This window comes from Platichthys flesus, chromosome 1, assembly GCF_949316205.1.
Source record: "Platichthys flesus chromosome 1, fPlaFle2.1, whole genome shotgun sequence".
In the NCBI taxonomy this organism is placed as follows: Eukaryota; Metazoa; Chordata; class Actinopteri; order Pleuronectiformes; family Pleuronectidae; genus Platichthys; species Platichthys flesus.
In genome coordinates this window covers 1,865,042-1,881,098 of record NC_084945.1, presented here as the reverse complement: position 1 = coordinate 1,881,098, position 16,057 = coordinate 1,865,042, and the positions used below count along the sequence as shown (strand labels likewise).

Sequence of the window (16,057 nt, the reverse complement as noted above, 5' to 3'; positions counted from 1 at the left end):
TGTGATGGTATGTGGTGGGTGTTGTAATTAATATCTCCCCGGGCTCGGGTAGGACACGGAGCAGAGCAGCAGCAGCTCCAGCACATCTTCATCTTCATCGACCGAGCCGCAGCTCGCCAGGCCAGGTGAGAATCCATCATGGCTATTATTACCTGAGGCTCGGCACTGCATCCATCACACACAAACACACATTGTTCTTTCTTTAGATGTGAGGAAATTCCCTCACCCTTATCACAGATTATTCTATATACTATATAAAACGATAACTAAATGAAGATGTTTCCCAAATCATTCCTTTGTAACTTTCATTGTTTATTATAAAATTCCAGTTAATCATCACTGAAACACTGAAAAAAATAAATAAAAAATAGTCTTTTCCTTCTGAGTTGTTTATAAATCATGGTAACAGACTGAGGCTGAGTTTTGGAAAATGATTTAGCAACGATGTTCAGTTTCAGTCACATTGGCAGAAAACAAGAAATTCGACTTTTGTGTGTTAAAATAATTAAACTTTTAGGCAGCGTTTTAAAAAGCTGTTAATTTACAGGTTGAACCGAGGGTAAACAGCTGTCACCGTGGTAACAGCAGCTGGATAACAGGGTCACTTCAGCTTCCATGAACAGCCCAAGGCTCGAACCATGAGGCCGCTTGTTATTAACACACAGGCTGAACATGAAACCCTGGAGCAAAGAGAGGAAAATGAAAAACTGGTTGAAAATGTTTGAACTGAGCGAGTAGAGACGTAAAACGACTAGGTCAGAACGTAACTGATGCTCAACTTACATTACTCCAACTTTGATTGAAGATGATTCATGGTTTTGAAGCTTTGCAGCGTGAGGAGGTAAAACTTGGTGTAAAAGTCTGAATCACATGATAACGTCCTGTTTTCACGGCATCAACATACAACCAACTGACCGGAGTTCAAGTGTAAACAAAATGACTTTGTTAGTTTGACCTGTCACACCCAGGAATAAACCAGGAATCAAACCTTCTTGCTGTGAGGCAGGTTCCTGTGTCTTACAGTTTCATGCTTTAAAATAAGAAGGTCCTAGGTTCGATCCCCAGTGGAACCATTGAGCTCTCTTATGACTGAATTTAACACAAATGTTTGACTGCTCGATATGATCCTTCAAATCCCCCAGGCCATCGTGTTTCAGGAGGTAAAGTGGTCGTTTCATAATCACATACTCTGAATCTGATGCTGCGACATCAGACTGTGAATGACAAACATTCACCACAGGTCTGAGTCACTAAATCCGATTGTTTCCTATTGTGGAAACACTGATGTTTCTGTCCAGTTTCTATACGTCCAGCGTCCTGATTTAGTTTGTTGTTAAACTCTACAAAAAGCTCGGAGGCTTCGTGTTACATTAATGTTTCATCAGCCACGAACCAAAGAGCAACAGAACAAACAAATCTCCATCAGAAGCCTGAATTCAGCGTTTGGTGCATCTGCCTCTGCAGCATCCAGCTGTCAGAGAAAATCAAAGACTGAAGCATCTCTGTTCAACTGCAGCCAAGAAAAAAAAAAAAAACCCAGTGAGAAGAATCAAACGGAGATAAATCCCATCAGACGAATCCGAATCTGGAGCCAGAAGAAAAGGGCTTCACAGGCTGGAAATCCAGAATCTGCTGGAGGAGTAGAGGTGAAGACTAAACAGCTTCTCATTGGCTGAATCTAACCCCGACATTATCCTGTGAGTGTTATGATGAGCACTTTATTAGGAACACCTCCTAGGCCAGGTAATCTCATAAAGGAAACATCTTAGATTCTGCTCCACAGAAGCTTCAACTCATCATTTCTGTGGATTCAAGCTGCCAAACTCCAGCTTCACCACTTACTGAAGGTTTTCTACTGCAGCGGCTCCGCAGGAGAAAGAACGATATTGCAAATACAAACAATGAATTCTGCATTAGGCGTCTGGGCTCAGCGGCACAGAAGGGGTGAGGAGTTCATACAATCTAAGATGAACCGGTGTTGGCGCCTCCATGTCGTCAGCGTGTGACGGATGCTAAACAAATACGAACGAGGACAGCAGCGTTGTTATGTCTTCAGTGTGAAACCTGCTGCAGATGGTTTGTGAGGACGACACAAGCGTCTCCTCCTCCATCTGCTCCCAGCAGGCCGAGCAGGTGAAATGTCACAACTCCACCCACCTCGCTGCAGGGAGGTGAGAGCCAGGACAAGGAATTAAACGCACCCTGTCGCACATCTACACTTACACAACCTCATCACTGTTACCATCACTCACACATTGAGGACATTTACATGTTATAAACGCCAGAGTGACTCCTCCTCCTCTCTCCAGGTCACAAACGGTGAGGAGCAGCTGAGGAGGGAAACAGTTGACTGATAGTCCAACACATACATTCACACGGATTGTGTTGAAGCTGCGTTCAGCCTCCTGCTCCGTGTTAATGCATCACAGTGAATTAAAATCCTTCAACGCAACATGTTACAATCAATTGCTGCTATATGATTCATTTTGTAAAACCAAGATGTCGTCTCCTGACATGCGGAGCAGCTTCTGTCTGATTCCGAGAGGTGCCTCAAAGCTTCTTATAAAAAAAAAAACATGTTCACATTCTAAATTAAAACCATTCTAAAGAAAAAACAAATGTCTCAGATGCAGAGTGCACATTTATTTAAAATTTTTAATGAACCAAATGTTCCTGGGAACCACCTACACACCCACACACACTTATTAACGGAATGATGACACACTTTTTTTCTGATAAACAACATGTGGCTGAGAGATAACATACTTACTGGACTATGTGTGTGTGTGTGTGTGTGTGTCTGTGTTATATCAGTGATAATATATCTGCCTCAGGAGGAGTTATTAAACTCAGGATTTGACCGCTGACAGCTTGTTGTTGTTGATGTTGTGATCCAGTTTCACTCCGGTTTGGTTCACTCAGCGTCTGAGAGTAAAACTTAGTAAAGTTCGTCTCAGAGCGAACACACACAATCTCACTTACAGGCGTCTGTCACCTGAGGACAAAACGTCCTTGTGTCCTTCTGTAAAGACTCCCCTGCTCCTGTCGACACTTTGTGCCATCAATCATTGTGTCTGTGTCGACTTTCTCACCGAACGTCTCATCTGAGAAACACAAATGAATCAATATCGAGAGAAACCGCTGAGGCCCCGCAGGGCGAACGAGTGAGAGGAGAAATAAGCAGAGAGAGAGAGTGAAACATGACTTTGACTTCAACTTTAGTTCACTTTGCTCAAAGTTACAGGAAACAAAGCATCAGAAGTTGATCCATCACGACGACCTCCTTCAGAGAAATGATTATACAAACGTGTGTGTGTGTGTTTGACAGGTCAGTCTAAGAATACCAGCATGGGCCGAACCCTCCTCTGTAAAAAATAGGAGAAATCACCACATCGATCACTAGCGGCTCAAACGTCGTCCGACTTCCAGGCAGACGACTCTTCGCTCTCCTCTGTGGAGACGAGCGAGGATCAAGGTGAGAGCTGCCGCTGAGCAAAGTCTCTGCCAAGGAGGAGAATCGTTTTTCTGGAACTTTAATCAAGTAATTGGGTTTGTACAGGACAAATTACAAGGAATCAGGACTGTAATTCCTCCATGATATAAAAAAGGTTGAAAGTTTCAAATACAGAACAAGAAAAGAGAGTGATGGTTACTAGGGAGAAACAAAAAGGAAATACACTTCCTTTTTGAGTAGTTAAAAAAAAGAAGCTTCCTGGTTTCAGAGCAAGGAAGGAAGAAGCTTATTAAAGGAAGAAAAGGAAAAGAGACTTTCTATTTTAAGCAGAAGGAATAAATTAGGGAGCAGGGAAACAAACTTTTCAGGATCAAGATTTAGGGAAGAAATATGTTTTCTTGGAGCAGGGGGAGAGAAGCTTCCAATTAAGGGAGGAAGGACGAAACGATCTTTTAATCAGTGAACATGAAACGGGGAAGCGCCCGAAGAATCAGAGAAGGAAACTTCCTTTTAAAGAGAAGAGCAAGATTCACTTTAGTATTTTCTGAAACCAAGCAACCAACTGCACAATAAACAAACTGCTTGTTTTTAAATCATGACCAGAAGACGCAGACAAAGCTCAATGTGATTTCTGTGATGGGAACTATAAACACTAAACACTAAAAACTGTTTATTGTTCAATTGAGCAGGTTACGAGGCCGGTCACAGTCGTCAGGTGACTCATGAGCTTGTTAGATTAACATAATTTTCTGATCTGAGTCTGAAGCTTCATGTGTTTGTTCCATAGTTTCATTGATCTGTTAGTTTTTGTTCCACATTGCAATTTTGGGACTAAAGAAGTTTGTCCTGTGTTCATCAGCTACGTGGGCGGAGTCTACCTATACTTGACTCTGATTGGTTTGTAGACGCAGTCTGAAGTGGGCGTGTTGTCAGTTGGGGGGGCAGTAGTTGCTGTGGAATTTTGGACATGACAATATTCTCCAGTACAAATGTAATGTAATATACAATATACATAATATATATAGTGGCATAGTCTTTCTGTTTGAATGGAGAAAATGAATGAAGTGCTTCATTTGGTTGCCATGGTAACATCATGATCGTATCATTAGCAGCATCAGCACCTTCAGGCGCAGTACTCTAAAGTACTACAGTACTACAATACTCTACAGTACTACAATACTCCACAGTACTACAGAACAAACACACTTCAGTTCAAATGCACCAAATGAACGTCCTGGTGGTTCAAAATGATATCATTGGATGTGCAGACTTCTTCTTCTTCTATTGTTTAATGCTGTCTCTACCTCCTGTGATTGGTCCAAAAGTCCAATCTATCCAAACAAGTGTTCTCCCTGCAAACCAACAGAACCATGGTTCAGTTTGATCCAGACCCAGAACGCCTCTTCAGGTCCGACTAAATGTTTTGGTGCTGTGTGGTTGCTGGAAATAACAATGTCTTGTTGATGCTAGCTTAGCATAATTACTAGCATCAGAGTCTATACTGTCAAATTTCTCTATAAACAGTATAAAGTTCATGTTCTGTGGGTTTCAGAGGCAGTGAATAATCTCAATTAAATTAAATTAACGTGTAAACAGTCGCCTATAATACAGAGAAATCAAATCATTTGTGTGTGTTAGGAGCTATAAACAGACACACAAACACAGTTTGTCACCTTGAACACACTCATTTCAGTTTTTCTGTAGATGAAGAACTAAAGAATAAGCTGAACAGATTTCTGTACAACACACTGCCGCTAATCAGAGTGCGCACACACACACACACACACACACACACACACACACACACACACACACACACGCACACACAAACATATACAGTTTTTTCATCTCGGAGAGAAAAACAAACATCTTTGCATCATGTGTGTCTCCCTGGTGGATACACAAGGAGGAAAATAATCAGACGCAGAAGAACTTCTTTCATTTTTTCTGCGTTTTCAGAGTCCTGAGGGACACACACACACACACATCTGATGGTGAGCTGCTGCAGCCATTAAAAAAATATTCATCCTTGAGTTTTTCGCGTAAACAAGCTAATAAACTTGATTCACATTCGTCAGTTTAACATAAATGAGAGACTAATAATAAATCCAATCTATTTAAAACGATCCCGGTTTATGTGATATAATATGTTTGTGAGTGTATGCGTTTGCTGGTCCGTGGAAGACCCTGAAGTTACATTTTTAACAGTGTTCACAAGAAGAAACCGTCTCAATGAGCTGAATACACAACTCAAAGAAAAAAATTAAATCAGACTCACTGGCCATCTGGACTTTCCAATAAAAATTTAGGATTTTGGTAAAGGGACACATTTTTGCTCTATTTCTGTGACGTTAATCAAAACTTAAACAAGTAACGTGTGTTAGAATCGTCAGCAACACTCGCCTGCGGTGATTCCTGCTGCTCACATCGGCTCATTCAGACCTTCAGACGAGTTTTTACTGGGGAGATCAGTACAAGACTGAAAATGAGCCTCGCTTTCCAGCTCTGTCTTCACTGAAGCCCGTCATTGATATTAATCTCATCAACACGTCTGAAGAAACCAGAAACAGATAAACTCTTGAAGCTAAGACTCTTCAGTGTTTCACTGACGTAGACTGAACACAAGTCTGTTCTGGTGTCTGAGCTGCACTGAACCTTTTTTTTACGTTTTTACTCAAAGTGGATTAAGAGTTAAAGAACGACTCGAGGCTTTGTGTCTGAGATTTTTGCTCAGGTTTAGAATCAAAGTACGAATTTTGTGACGTGACCTGAGAAACAAACGAATTGTTTTGGTGCCGCTAACACTCGTCGCTGTGGGATGTTCAGCCCTGATCTGACACTTCACCTCCAGCGTCTTCAGCTTTAATCCGACACAGGAATTTTTCCGCTCTACATTTCCTCGCCACCGCCCAGCGTCATGCCACGTCTGCGCCGAACCAATGAGATAAACACTTGTGACTGATGAAGACAATTAGTGTTTCCACTCTGTGCGCGAGAACAAAGGCAAGACAAGAATAGCTTCGTATGCAAATCAACCCCACATCCACTCCACCTCCATCGATGCCGGAAAAAACGTACTGACATCAAAGGAAACGGCTGACATGGCTGCGACGGGGAGCGAGACGCTGATCAGGGCTCACAGACGTATAAATGATGGTTCCCTTTAATCCCGCAGGGAAACTTCACCCAAGCGTGCGCACACACACACACAAACACACACACACACACACAAGCACACACACACACACACACACTGAATGTATGTGGTACCATTGCAGAGACGGAGAGAAACGAAAGACACCACCGTATCAGCAACTCCGTGAGGCTGCACATCATCCATGGAGGGTTCGCCTTCATCTTCATCTGCAACCGTACTAACATGCTAGTTAGCCTGCAGCTGCTATGTTCAGACGCATTCTCACACCAGCTTTGCATTTTGCATCACAATCAAAGCCGCAAGCGCGTCTGCGTTGACTTTTGCAAAGAGGAACTTCCCTTGAGACCTTTTTCAGCTGGTCATGGCCCTTCAGATACTGAATACTGCCCAAACTATCCCAGGATTCATTATGCTTCGGCGAAAACAGTTTTAATAAGAGGTCATGATACCGGTAACAGACACTAACTAAAACTAATTAAAGTCATGTAAAAAAATCAAGTGATGAGAGTAAGGGTGGGGCAGGCTGGTGATGCTGAGGACGAAGGAGCGGCCCTGAACTGGGACACCTCCATGTTAGCAGAGGGGACATTTACCAAACTACACAAATCTAAGCACACATTAAAAAAAAATTTCTCAAAGCTGGTTTTAGGTAGTTTTTATTTTCAAGAGATCATCTTTATGATTAGTTTGGTTTTAATTAGTCATTTGACAATTCAAAAACAGGCTGAAAACTCATGATTGACAGCTGACACAGACTCCTGATTCTTCAAGCGTGTGGGAGTCAAAAGCACGACCTCACTTCTTGATAACTACTGAACAGGTTCTGGCTCCAAATGACATCATCAACACAAGATGGCAGCGGGGGTCTCTTACTTGCTTTTTCGATATGATCACATAAAAGTGCGAAAAAATCTCTGTTTAACGAAACAAAACTTCTTCAGGCTCAAAATGCATCTGAACCTTTTATTAGAGGAGGAAAAATACATTTAAATTTAAATTTAATTAATAAATCAGTTAATGGTGAGGCTGATGAAAATGTGCAGCAGGAAGGAGGCAGATAAGGAAACGAACCGTTAGGATTGAAGGGTAAGACAGAATCTTTATGATTGTCTTGCTATCAGTCGCCCGTCACTCAGACAGATCGTCCTCATAATTTCATCATTAAAGACTCAACCTTCATTTTATCTGAAGAAGTCAGCGATGGAGGAGAATCACAAACCATCTCACACATGGGTACTGTCACATCACAGTCGTCATCTGAGAGCTCCGGGTTTTAATAAGCTTAAGAAGTTTGATTGGGGGAGATTTTAGGGTCTAAGAAAGACTCAGGTTTTAGTTCAATCCAATCAGTCAGTTATGGTGAAATCTTTCAGGTCAGTTACGACTCTGGCCTCTGTTCTCTTCTTCTGCATCTGATCATGTGATCGCAGCTCTTTTCCGTCTGATGCTGCAGCAGGATCGAGTTCCGACAGCGATAATTAAATTTCCACAACAGCTCTTCTCTGTCTTTATCAGGGGGCAACAAGGCGTGTTCAGCCAAACAGGCCCAACGCTGCCGCCAACACGCTAATTAACAGCTGGCTTCAGACCAGAGTGAGAGAAACTCTGGGTAATTACCATCAGAGCCCAGTAATTCCCCTCATGGAGATGGTGGAGGAGGAGGATGAGGAGGAGAAGGGGGGGGACGGTGATTTGTGATCAGAAGTCAACAAGTAAAAAACTTGAATGAAATGTTTCAACTGGATTTTCATGTCTTGTTCGATCAAAGAAAAATACTCATAAAACCTAATATATTTCGTTGGATTAAATACAAAATTAATAGTTATTTTTCAAATTTCATATTTACATTCATCAGCATTTTACACAAAGGGGTCACTATTTTGATTCGCCACCAACATTCAGTCAATCAATCTGCAACAAATAACACATAAATATCAGTCCCATAAAGACGTCATATTTTTTCATCAAGTTTTAAAATTATGAGAACTTGACAAATCTAGCTTTTCTGAGTGATGACCAGCAGAGGGCGACTCCAACAGAAGTTGCTGTAGAAGTTTATGAGAAATAATTCTTGATTTATAACGTCAGTAAACATAAGGAGTTTTTGTCTCAATTTCCAGTTTCAAGTCTCCTATAATACAATATAATGTGCATTGTATAAATGATGGTCTATTTAGAGTGAAATATATGGCAGCAGAGAGAGCTTAAAAAAAAAACACATGCAAATATAAAAAACACGTGCAAATTAGGGGTGAGAAATTGCAAAAATGTGACGATCCGATAGTTTTGCGATATTTGGGCAACGATACAATATCATGGCTATTCTTAACATATTGCGATACAGCAAGTACTGCGATTCAATTCTGCGATATATTGCGATTCATGTCCCCCCATATTATTCAAAGGCATTACAAAAAATTGTGAAAATGTCACATTTAATTCTGTGAACAACATCTTCTGTACATTAACTGAAGTGCAAAAACTAAGAAATGGTAGTGCAAAAACTTTGTCCTCGAACATTCAGGACACATGACCTTTGTAATTATTTTCTGAAAAGGAGACCTCTCACATGAACGCTGAGCTCCCAGCACATAACTTAAAATTAATAAATACAATACAGTAACATAAAGCAGAAATAATAGAGTAACATAAACCTGAGAATAATCATATAAATAAGAGTAACTTAGAGCTTAAATCAAGTTGAGAAAAATAAACCAAAATTTGTAAATAAAGTATTCAAAGTGTCGAAGTGTCCGCATAGTTCAGCAAAGAATTAAAGGAGCCTTCATTCTAATCTTTCATCAGATGTTCTAGATCCATTCATAGCAACTTCTGACAACATTGGATTTACAAAGCTTTTTCAGCAGATTTTCTGAAGGACCAAAAATAAAATGTTCAACTCCATTCGGGAAAGTATGTCAGCAGCCGACTATGGAATTCGAAGTTAGAGAACCACGTACCTCTGAGCAGGTCCAGAGGAGAGTCATCCCCTGGAGAGTGCAAATAGACGTGCAGCTGAACAAGGCAGAGAACGCCTGGAAGTCTTCAGGGATGAGAGGTGTTCACAGCCAAGCAGTTGCAGAGCAAGAGGAGAACGATCCAGAGCAGGTCAACACCCAGGAGGTGTTCAAACTGTTCCACAACATTGTCAACAAATTGACCCCCAAAAGCTTTGAACAGCTGGTGGACCAGGTGACTGAACTTGACATTGACACAGAGGAGAGGCTGAAAGGAGTCATACAGCTCACCTTCGAAAAGGCCATCTCCGAGCCAAGCTTTTCAGTGGTCTATGCCAGAATGTGCCACAGCCTCATGAGGGTAAGTGCCTTTTGGAATCTTTGAAATTAAGGATATGAATGTTTGTGTGTAGATACCTGAGCTTCGATAGTGACCAAAAAGCTTAAAGTGTTTGTGAGGAAAGGGTTCCGAGAGGGAACACAACATGTTTCTGTGATAAATGATGGTGGACTAGTGGCAGAAACATGGACTATGGGCAGGAAAGGTCTCTGGTTCGTCTCTGGTTCAACTCCACGGAGAAACAACAAAAGACGAACCTGGATTGATCTGTCCACAAATCCAAGAGGATTCTCCCTACCCTGTCTAGTGCCCCTGAGCAAGGCACTTTACTCCCCCAACATCTACTCCCCGGGCGCCGTACATGGTCGCTCACTGCTCTGTATGTCCTGCACCAGATGGGTCAAAAGCAGAGGTTACATTTCCCTACCTGCATGAGTGTGCCTGTGCATGTCTGTGCATGTGTTTGGGACAAATAAATGCATCTTAATCTTAATCTTAATAACTACTACACATACACAAAAAACTTTAATAAGAATGATATGATAACCCTAACCCTGCAGTTGTGTTTATCATTAAAGTCCTAGTTTACACAAACTCTACCAGGCTGTTGACATATTTCTGTGCCAATGATCAAAGTAACGGGATTGAGGAACTGAGCAGTAGACCTCCTCCGACACGTTCATCAGAACTCTGACGACCGTAATCTGCCGGTCAACAATCATCTGAAAGTCAAGTTCTTCACATTCCTTATGAGAGAATGTAAATAACACACTGAATGTAATGAAGTGATGGTCATGAGTGAAGTACACAAAGTCAGTGAGGGAGTTGACCAACAGCGTTTAATGAGGCTTTTGTCACTTTTACCTCAGCAGGTGAAAACTACTACAGCGTGGACTGTGAACAGATCAGGTAGCGAGCCACACTGCTGCAGGAATACCTGCAGGATGAGGAGACGCAGCTGCAGGCTCTCTGCGCCCTGGAGGCCCTGATGGTGCAGATGGATCAACCTGTCTGAGTCTCATTACTCTTATATTTAAAGTTCCCTTTCAGACGCCCTGAATCTGTTTCTGTGCACAGTCTGTGTTATAGTTTAGTGCAGAAATGATACTCACACAGTTCAGATGTCTCTTCTTGTTCAGTTCTTAGGTCTCAGTTTTAAATTATTCTTTGTATTATTGTATGAATGATATTAATTGTTTTAAATATTTTCAAACCATCAGAGCTGCTGCAGATGATCTTCTTCTGTCTTTAGGACCAGGACGTCTGATAAATTCACTCGTGAAATCACGTGGCCTTTCAAATCCTTTCAATGATGGCAAAGCAATAGGAACTTAACCCCCACTCTTGGTTTATAAAAATAAAGTAAAAATAAAAGCTGTCAAACATATTTTGGTGTTTACGCTGATTAAACTGTGCCTGACGCTGTCGTATCTTTTTAACAGCAAACACACTCAGAGCAGTTCAGAACCTTTAGATCCCTCACGTCAGCTTTAAAGTCTGACCTTTGATCTACCAGAGGGAAGGAAGGTCAACTCTGCTGTCAGTCAACGGAAAACAGACGTTTTTTGCTGGAGCTGGAGCTGGACAAACAACCATCACAGGTCGATTCAGTTTAAATGAGCTGGTTTTTACTTAGACCCGTGACATTTGATTATTAATCAATTATTTTACAACTCTGGAGTCTGGCACAGATATGACAGCATTTTAAACAGATCACATGATTATACAGGATTAAGATGATTTGTGTTTCATGTGCAAATTGTGCATCATTGTGTGTCCAAGACATCTAGACCTTTAAATGTGATGCTATATGCACAGATATATAATATTCATACTAAGATGAACAGGAGGACGGAGTGAAATCCTTTCAGACGTACACATTCGAAAAATAAGTTCAAGATGCCTCGTCATTCAGGAGCAGAAACGCTGTGTGAGGTGAACTGATGCAGTTACACTTTATCAACATAAATATATAATATATGTATTGATTCAGAGGTCTGACTCCAACAGAGTCACACTATCTGCTCATTTCAACACAGCTCCCAACTCACTGTGAGTTTTTTCCTTCTCCTTGAACAGCTCTTACGTAATTGACTCAGCTCCGAGAAACCCAATGAAGCTACCTCTTCCCCTCTCTCTCTCTGGAGAAACGTTTCTGTCTGTATCAGTAACCGACTTCACAACTTCATCTTCACAAACACAAACTGAACCAAACCATGTTGTCATAGTAACAGGCCTCAGCCTCAAACTGCAATTTTACTGTTTTAACCGTTTCCATTTTTACCTTTGACCAGTTCTTCAAAGTGATGTCAGATACATTCACTCATTCATCACTTCATTACTGCTGAGACACTTGAAGACGTCAGCGTCCAGAACCAGAGTCAAGGCTAGTTAGACAATAGATTGTTAGAGTAGAGCTGAGGAGCTGCTCTCAACACATGAGTCTTGTTCCTCCATCGGCCAACCACACATCAGAACAGTGGATAGTCTGTGATTGGCTCATGTGCAGGGATGGAAAGGACCTAACTCAGAGGACCAGAGATGGAGAAGGAGTGTGAGCTCATATGATTGAGTCCAGAGCCAGAAGAAGCTCTGTAGACAAACCTTAGTGACTGAGTTTGATTCTGGATGTCAGGGGTTATCAGTGGAGGTCATGTGACCTTTTCACAGATAATTTGTTTATAAATAATAAAATAATACTTTTTTATTCTAAGAATTTTAATTATTAACAGATATCTGTCTGTCTGCTGAGCTGAAACTGGTACACATAAAAAACACCTGCAGTAAAATACACTTCACTCCTTCAGATGAGATCAGAAAAAGTCTATAAACTCCAAACTGACTCATATCTGTTCATACAAACATCATGAGAAACGCAAATCTCCAGCTCAGCTTCAGTCAGCGGGTCTCAGCTCTGAATGTGTCCGACTCTCAGTCACCACCAGCGGCTTCAACAACACCAGAGTTCAGGTCACTTCACAAACTGCTGCGTTCAGGTGTCACCCGGAGTCCTGCGCGTAAAACCAGTGCGAGGACGCATTGTGGCACCGCGCGCTCCAACACACCGGGTGACTTCCAGCTGCAGCCCGACACAGTCACATCATCACCGCTTATAAAACCACCAACCACCGCTCCTACCTTTGCTGGAGCCCGAGCTGCACACTCTCCTGCCCGGCGCCTGCTGCTCTCTGCCCCGCTCAGCCTCCACACTCAGCGGCGTCTCTGTGATCGGTGTGCCCGGCTCAGAGCCGCTCCTGCCAGGCTCGCTCCCTGAATCCTGCGGGGGCGACTCCATTCATGAACCGAGAGAATAACACTGCACCTCGATCAAATCCCGCCCTGAGTTCCGTGGATGTTAAAGCAGCAGAAGTAGAACCGACGAAGGGAACCGAGAGCAGGCGGAGCGGTGTGTTGGAGCAGCGGGAGGAGCGCGTCTGACAGGCGGCTGTCAAAAGGCTGCTGCCGGCGCCATTAGAGGGGAAGACGCCGGGCTGACAGTGAGGGTGGGGGGGGGGGGGCGCTCTGGAGGGATCGGACCCGAGCAGCTGCTGTGGATCCAAGTGAACCAACACACATCTGAGAGAGAGAGAAGTTCACAGCTGGAATCAGACATGAACTTGAGTTCAAGGGAATGAAACTGAACTTCATCCCTGCCGTTTAGATTCATGTTTACATATGATCGCACACATTTAGTAAATAACCTATAATAATAATAGTGTTTAAAGAAAAATTGAAATAACTCTCCATGCCATAAATTGTTTCAGTAAAATAATGATATTATAATATTAAACATTATTTAAACAGCATGTTTTAAAAGCAGAGTTTACAAAGTGCTTTTACAGCAAAGCCTGAAAAGTAAATATAAGAGAAATAACAATCAGCAGGATTCAATGTCACAAGGTTGTGTTTAACTTAAATTATGAAATATAAAGCTGTGTCACATGAAGACTTGAACACATAAAAACAGTCATATGACAATAAAAGGAAAATAAAAACACAGTTGAAAACTCGACCTCACACGAAAGCAAGTCTTTAAAAATGGGTTTTAAGAAGTGATTTAAAAGTCAAATTTGATCTTGGAGCTGTTTTGTAAGTCAACTATACAAAAAGACCAAACAAGGACTAAAGTTCATTGTCTGTTATACACCTGCCTGTTCAGAAGCTGTTTGTCTGTGGGGATGCTGGTTAGAGTTTTTCTTTCTGTAACTGTATAAGTTCCTTCAGTAATCAATCCTTCAGTAATTGAGCTGCAGCAAATAAAGACTTGCTGCTGCTTAAGGAGAATTCACGAAAATCTGTAAATAACAAGTGAGTAAACCATCGTTAAACTGCCACAGCTACACTAAGATGAACGGTTCTACAGATGAGACAGAGATAAACAGTCATATGTAAATATTGTGTCTCTCTGAGCCTGTTCAGTCACGATGTTTCAGGGGCCACACCACCTTCGGAGGCCATATTTGTCAACGTCACAGCGGCAGAGCAAGACTGTCCTAATTAGAAAGCTCCTTGATTCCGATTCTCTCTGAGAGATGGTACATCGGATTGACACAAGTCGACTTTATGATGTGATTATTGTAAAGTATAAAACAAACTAGGTCTATTATGCCATCTAATCAAAGTCATCATTAAGGATTGGTTTTAATTTTGCTTGGACCCGATCTGCTGTGTTTCCGCCTCCCTCTCCACCTTTTCATCACCAATTTCCTTTTTGCCAAAAGCTTCATAATGCCTAGAACATTTGAACGGGAGGATATTGCTCCAGATTTCATCACTTTAATTAGCTCAGATGAAATAAAAGAGCTGGATATGATGATTATTTGGAGCTGAGGCGTTTGGCAGTCGTCTCTCGCCTGCAGTGAAAAGCCTCAGGAACACACACGTTACTCTCATTTTAAAGTCACCGCGGGGTAAAGAAACCGCCCACCTGCTCCACTCTTCTGCTACTTCTAAACTGCTCTCAGATCTCAGACAAGAGACTTTGTAAACTGTTGTTTTTCATGCATGAAGTCAAATCTTATCAGCGAAGGAAGTTTTCCTTTCTTCAGCATCACACATGGATTGAGCTTCACACAGTGTGAAGGATTTTTGGACATTTGTGTTTAGCCTGATCGGAAACTGTCTCCTGCAGAATTACATCTATTCATATTCTTAATAATGAGAAGAGGAAGAAAATCAGAAACTTCGAAATTCAGAATTTGCTTGAATATTTGCATTTATGGGGTTAGATGTAGTGTCGTCCATTAACCAGGTCGGTGGTTTGATCCCCTGCTTGTCCACCATGCAGTGCCCTTGTGCAAGATAGCGAACCCCGAGTCACTCATGATGATGGCTGTTTGTTTGTTTTCATGAAAAATGTCCTGAAACACAAGAATATAAATACACGACCATGCAACAAACATTTAGGAGACTGTGTAACTTGTGATTTTTGGTTGTTTGGGATATTCCAATAGAACTTTAGGGGGTCTAGTGTCACAGAAGGTTCTGATATTCTGTTCCTTAAGAGGTTCTGCAGTCAGTTTTCAGACATTTTGTATGTAACAGCTTTTTGAGGAGATTCTGGTTCTTTAAGGTTTTATTTAGGTTCTTGGGAAGGTTCCAGATTCTTCAGGGACTCGATAGGACATTGAGGTTCTAGATTATTTTGAGGTCAGCCTGTGTTTAAAAGTGTCGGATGGATCTCTGGTTTACGGTGCAAAAAGAATAATATTTTTTGTTCCTGCTTGGATCTCGCACAGCTGTCATAAGATTCTAGGGGGGTTCTCAATGAGTTCATGCATTTTCTTCAGGAGGGTCTATGTAGAAATTCGAAGTTGTCATTAGGAGGATCGACAGCTCTGCATCTATTTGAAGAGCATTCATTGTAGTACATGGAAGGCTACATCCATAGACACATTCTCTGAATAAAATGATGTGTTCTGGCTCTGTATCAGTTTTAAACAAAGTCCACAGTAATGTGCCTAAAAACGCACATAAAGTGATCACTGACGTATACTGGGAATGCTCGAGTAAGTATGAAGACGCACATGATCTCTGTATTCAGGATGTTCTTCTGAAACATAAGTGAAACATGTGGTTCCACTGAGGATTGAACTCAGGACCTTCTGCGTGTAAGGCAGACGTGATAACCACTACACCATGAAACCACT

The 16,057-nt window shown here is 41.7% G+C and overlaps 1 non-coding gene across 1 annotated transcript; it reads right to left on the bottom strand.

Annotated features, from left to right (window-relative positions):
• Positions 1-15,981: 15,981 nt before the first annotated feature.
• trnav-uac (transfer RNA valine (anticodon UAC)) lies at positions 15,982-16,054 on the bottom strand. Its single transcript has one exon. It is a non-coding gene; the product is annotated as a tRNA-Val (tRNA).
• Between the last annotated feature and the right edge of the window lie 3 nt (positions 16,055-16,057).